Source organism: Lepisma saccharinum, unplaced genomic scaffold, assembly GCF_977018435.1.
Source record: "Lepisma saccharinum unplaced genomic scaffold, izLepSacc3.1 HAP1_SCAFFOLD_42, whole genome shotgun sequence".
Taxonomy (NCBI): Eukaryota; Metazoa; Arthropoda; class Insecta; order Zygentoma; family Lepismatidae; genus Lepisma; species Lepisma saccharinum.
Window position 1 is genome coordinate 3,077,144 of NW_028142902.1, and position 5,886 is coordinate 3,083,029.

Sequence of the window (5,886 nt, forward strand, 5' to 3'; positions counted from 1 at the left end):
TTGAAATAACCACTCTGATTGTTGAAACAATGTAATACAACCTATGGCCTCACGTTTTACGATAACATTATATAAAATTTCAAACTCGCATATCTCCGTTACTATAGGAGATACAAAGGTGATTTTACATTAAATGTAATCAGGTCGAAGCTCTCTATTGGCTCATCAGGAAAAATTTAATCCTTTTGTAATATTCATGCTTAGTTACCATGGAAACTCTTATAACAATAAAGTAAACAATCTATTTGTGTATAATTGTAGTCATCGTCGTGGAGGTTTGAAATAACCACTCTGATTGTTGAAACAATGTAATACAACCTATGGCCTCACGTTTTACGATAACATTATATAAAATTTCAAACTCGCATATCTCCGTTACTATAGGAGATACAAAGGTGATTTTACATTAAATGTAATCAGGTCGAAGCTCTCTATTGGCTCATCAGGAAAAATTTAATTCTTTTGTAATATTCATGCTTAGTTACCATGGAAACTCTTATAACAATAAAGTAAACAATCTATTTGTGCATAATTGTAGTCATCGTCGTGGAGATTTGAAATAACCACTCTGATTGTTGAAACAATGTAATACAACCTATGGCCTCACGTTTTACGATAACATTATATAAAATTTCAAACTCGCATATCTCCGTTACTATAGGAGATACAAAGGTGATTTTACATTAAATGTAATCAGGTCGAAGCTCTCTATTGGCTCATCAGGAAAAATTTAATTCTTTTGTAATATTCATGCTTAGTTACCATGGAAACTCTTATAACAATAAAGTAAACAATCTATTTGTGCATAATTGTAGTCATCGTCGTGGAGATTTGAAATAACCACTCTGATTGTTGAAACAATGTAATACAACCTATGGCCTCACGTTTTACGATAACATTATATAAAATTTCAAACTCGCATATCTCCGTTACTATAGGAGATACAAAGGCGATTTTACATTAAATGTAATCAGGTCGAAGATCTCTATTGGCTCATCAGGAAAAATTTAATCCTTTTGTAATATTCATGCTTAGTTACCATGGAAACTCTCATAACAATAAAACAAACAATCTATTTGTGCATGATTGTAGTCATCGTCGTGGAGATTTGAAATAACCACTCTGATTGTTGAAACAATGTAATACAACCTATGGCCTCACGTTTTACGATAACATTATATAAAATTTCAAACTCGCATATCTCCGTTACTATAGGAGATACAAAGGCGATTTTACATTAAATGTAATCAGGTCGAAGATCTCTATTGGCTCATCAGGAAAAATTTATTCCTTTTGTAATATTCATGCTTAGTTACCATGGAAACTCTCATAACAATAAAACAAACAATCTATTTGTGCATGATTGTAGTCTTCGTCGTGGAGATTTGAAATAACCACTTTGATTTTTGAAAAAATGTAATACAACCTATGGCCTCACGTTTTACGATAACATTATATAAAATTTCAAACTCGTATATCTCCGTTACTATAGGAGATACAAAGGTGATTTAACACTCAATGTAATCAGGTCGAAGCTCTCTATTGGCTCATCAGGAAAAATTTAATCCTTTTGTAATATTCATGCTTAGTTACCATGGAAACTCTCATAACAATAAAGTAAACAATCTATTTGTACATGATATTAGTCATTGTCGTGGAGATTTGAAATAACCACTCTGATTGTTGAAACAATGTAATACAACCTATGGCCTCACGTTTTACGATAACATTATATAAAATTTCAAACTCGCATATCTCCGTTACTATAGGAGATACAAAGGTGATTTTACATTAAATGTAATCAGGTCGAAGCTCTCTATTGGCTCATCAGGAAAAATTTAATCCTTTTGTAATATTCATGCTTAGTTACCATGGAAACTCTCATAACAATAAAGTAAACAATCTATTTGTGCATAATATTAGTCATCGTCGTGGAGATTTGAAATAACCACTCTGATTGTTGAAACAATGTAATACAACCTATGGCCTCACGTTTTACGATAACATTATATAAAATTTCAAACTCGCATATCTCCGTTACTATAGGAGATACAAAGGCGATTTTACATTAAATGTAATCAGGTCGAAGATCTCTATTGGCTCATCAGGAAAAATTTAATCCTTGTGTAATATTCATGCTTAGTTACCAATGAAACTCTCATAACAATAAAGCAAACAATCTATTTGTGCATGATTGTAGTCGTCGTCGTGGAGATTTGAAATAACCACTCTGATTTTTGAAAAAATGTAATACATCCTATGGAATCACGTTTACGATAACATTATATAAAATTTCAAACTCGTATATCTCCGTTACTATAGGAGATACAAAGGTGATTTTACACTCAATGTAATCAGGTCGAAGCTCTCTATTGGCTCATCAGGAAAAATTTAATCCTTTTGTAATATTCATGCTTAGTTACCATGGAAACTCTTATAACAATAAAGTAAACAATCTATTTGTGCATAATTGTAGTCATCGTCGTGGAGGTTTGAAATAACCACTCTGATTGTTGAAACAATGTAATACAACCTATGGCCTCACGTTTTACGATAACATTATATAAAATTTCAAACTCGCATATCTCCGTTACTATAGGAGATACAAAGGTGATTTTACATTAAATGTAATCAGGTCGAAGCTCTCTATTGGCTCATCAGGAAAAATTTAATCCTTTTGTAATATTCATGCTTAGTTACCATGGAAACTCTCATAACAATAAAGTAAACAATCTATTTGTGCATAATATTAGTCATTGTCGTGGAGATTTGAAATAACCACTCTGATTGTTGAAACAATGTAATACAACCTATGGCCTCACGTTTTACGATAACATTATATAAAATTTCAAACTCGCATATCTCCGTTACTATAGGAGATACAAAGGTGATTTTACATTAAATGTAATCAGGTCGAAGCTCTCTATTGGCTCATCAGGAAAAATTTAATCCTTTTGTAATATTCATGCTTAGTTACCATGGAAACTCTTATAACAATAAAGTAAACAATCTATTTGTGCATAATTGTAGTCATCGTCGTGGAGGTTTGAAATAACCACTCTGATTGTTGAAACAATGTAATACAACCTATGGCCTCACGTTTTACGATAACATTATATAAAATTTCAAACTCGCATATCTCCGTTACTATAGGAGATACAAAGGTGATTTTACATTAAATGTAATCAGGTCGAAGCTCTCTATTGGCTCATCAGGAAAAATTTAATTCTTTTGTAATATTCATGCTTAGTTACCATGGAAACTCTTATAACAATAAAGTAAACAATCTATTTGTGCATAATTGTAGTCATCGTCGTGGAGATTTGAAATAACCACTCTGATTGTTGAAACAATGTAATACAACCTATGGCCTCACGTTTTACGATAACATTATATAAAATTTCAAACTCGCATATCTCCGTTACTATAGGAGATACAAAGGTGATTTTACATTAAATGTAATCAGGTCGAAGCTCTCTATTGGCTCATCAGGAAAAATTTAATTCTTTTGTAATATTCATGCTTAGTTACCATGGAAACTCTTATAACAATAAAGTAAACAATCTATTTGTGCATAATTGTAGTCATCGTCGTGGAGATTTGAAATAACCACTCTGATTGTTGAAACAATGTAATACAACCTATGGCCTCACGTTTTACGATAACATTATATAAAATTTCAAACTCGCATATCTCCGTTACTATAGGAGATACAAAGGCGATTTTACATTAAATGTAATCAGGTCGAAGATCTCTATTGGCTCATCAGGAAAAATTTAATCCTTTTGTAATATTCATGCTTAGTTACCATGGAAACTCTCATAACAATAAAACAAACAATCTATTTGTGCATGATTGTAGTCATCGTCGTGGAGATTTGAAATAACCACTCTGATTGTTGAAACAATGTAATACAACCTATGGCCTCACGTTTTACGATAACATTATATAAAATTTCAAACTCGCATATCTCCGTTACTATAGGAGATACAAAGGCGATTTTACATTAAATGTAATCAGGTCGAAGATCTCTATTGGCTCATCAGGAAAAATTTATTCCTTTTGTAATATTCATGCTTAGTTACCATGGAAACTCTCATAACAATAAAACAAACAATCTATTTGTGCATGATTGTAGTCTTCGTCGTGGAGATTTGAAATAACCACTTTGATTTTTGAAAAAATGTAATACAACCTATGGCCTCACGTTTTACGATAACATTATATAAAATTTCAAACTCGTATATCTCCGTTACTATTGGAGATACAAAGGTGATTTAACACTCAATGTAATCAGGTCGAAGCTCTCTATTGGCTCATCAGGAAAAATTTAATCCTTGTGTAATATTCATGCTTAGTTACCATGGAAACTCTCATAACAATAAAGCAAACAATCTATTTGTGCATGATTGTAGTCGTCGTCGTGGAGATTTGAAATAACCACTCTGATTTTTGAAAAAATGTAATACATCCTATGGAATCACGTTTACGATAACATTATATAAAATTTCAAACTCGTATATCTCCGTTACTATAGGAGATACAAAGGTGATTTTACACTCAATGTAATCAGGTCGATGCTCTCTATTGGCTCATCAGGAAAAATTTAATCCTTTTGTAATATTCATGCTTAGTTACCATGGAAACTCTCATAACAATAAAGTAAACAATCTATTTGTACATAATATTAGTCATTGTCGTGGAGATTTGAAATAACCACTCTGATTGTTGAAACAATGTAATACAACCTATGGCCTCACGTTTTACGATAACATTATATAAAATTTCAAACTCGCATATCTCCGTTACTATAGGAGATACAAAGGTGATTTTACATTAAATGTAATCAGGTCGAAGCTCTCTATTGGCTCATCAGGAAAAATTTAATCCTTTTGTAATATTCATGCTTAGTTACCATGGAAACTCTCATAACAATAAAGTAAACAATCTATTTGTGCATAATATTAGTCATCGTCGTGGAGATTTGAAATAACCACTCTGATTGTTGAAACAATGTAATACAACCTATGGCCTCACGTTTTACGATAACATTATATAAAATTTCAAACTCGCATATCTCCGTTACTATAGGAGATACAAAGGCGATTTTACATTAAATGTAATCAGGTCGAAGATCTCTATTGGCTCATCAGGAAAAATTTAATCCTTGTGTAATATTCATGCTTAGTTACCAATGAAACTCTCATAACAATAAAGCAAACAATCTATTTGTGCATGATTGTAGTCGTCGTCGTGGAGATTTGAAATAACCACTCTGATTTTTGAAAAAATGTAATACATCCTATGGAATCACGTTTACGATAACATTATATAAAATTTCAAACTCGTATATCTCCGTTACTATAGGAGATACAAAGGTGATTTTACACTCAATGTAATCAGGTCGATGCTCTCTATCGGCTCATCAGGAAAAATTTAATCCTTGTGTAATATTCATGCTTAGTTACCATGGAAACTCTCATAACAATAAAGCAAACAATCTATTTGTGCATGATTGTAGTCGTCGTCGTGGAGATTTGAAATAACCACTCTGATTTTTGAAAAAATGTAATACATCCTATGGAATCACGTTTACGATAACATTATATAAAATTTCAAACTCGTATATCTCCGTTACTATAGGAGATACAAAGGTGATTTTACACTCAATGTAATCAGGTCGATGCTCTCTATCGGCTCATCAGGAAAAATTTAATCCTTTTGTAATATTCATGCTTAGTTACCATGGAAACTCTCATAACAATAAAGTAAACAATCTATTTGTGCATAATATTAGTCATCGTCGTGGAGATTTGAAATAACCACTCTGATTGTTGAAACAATGTAATACAACCTATGGCCTCACGTTTTACGATAACATTATAT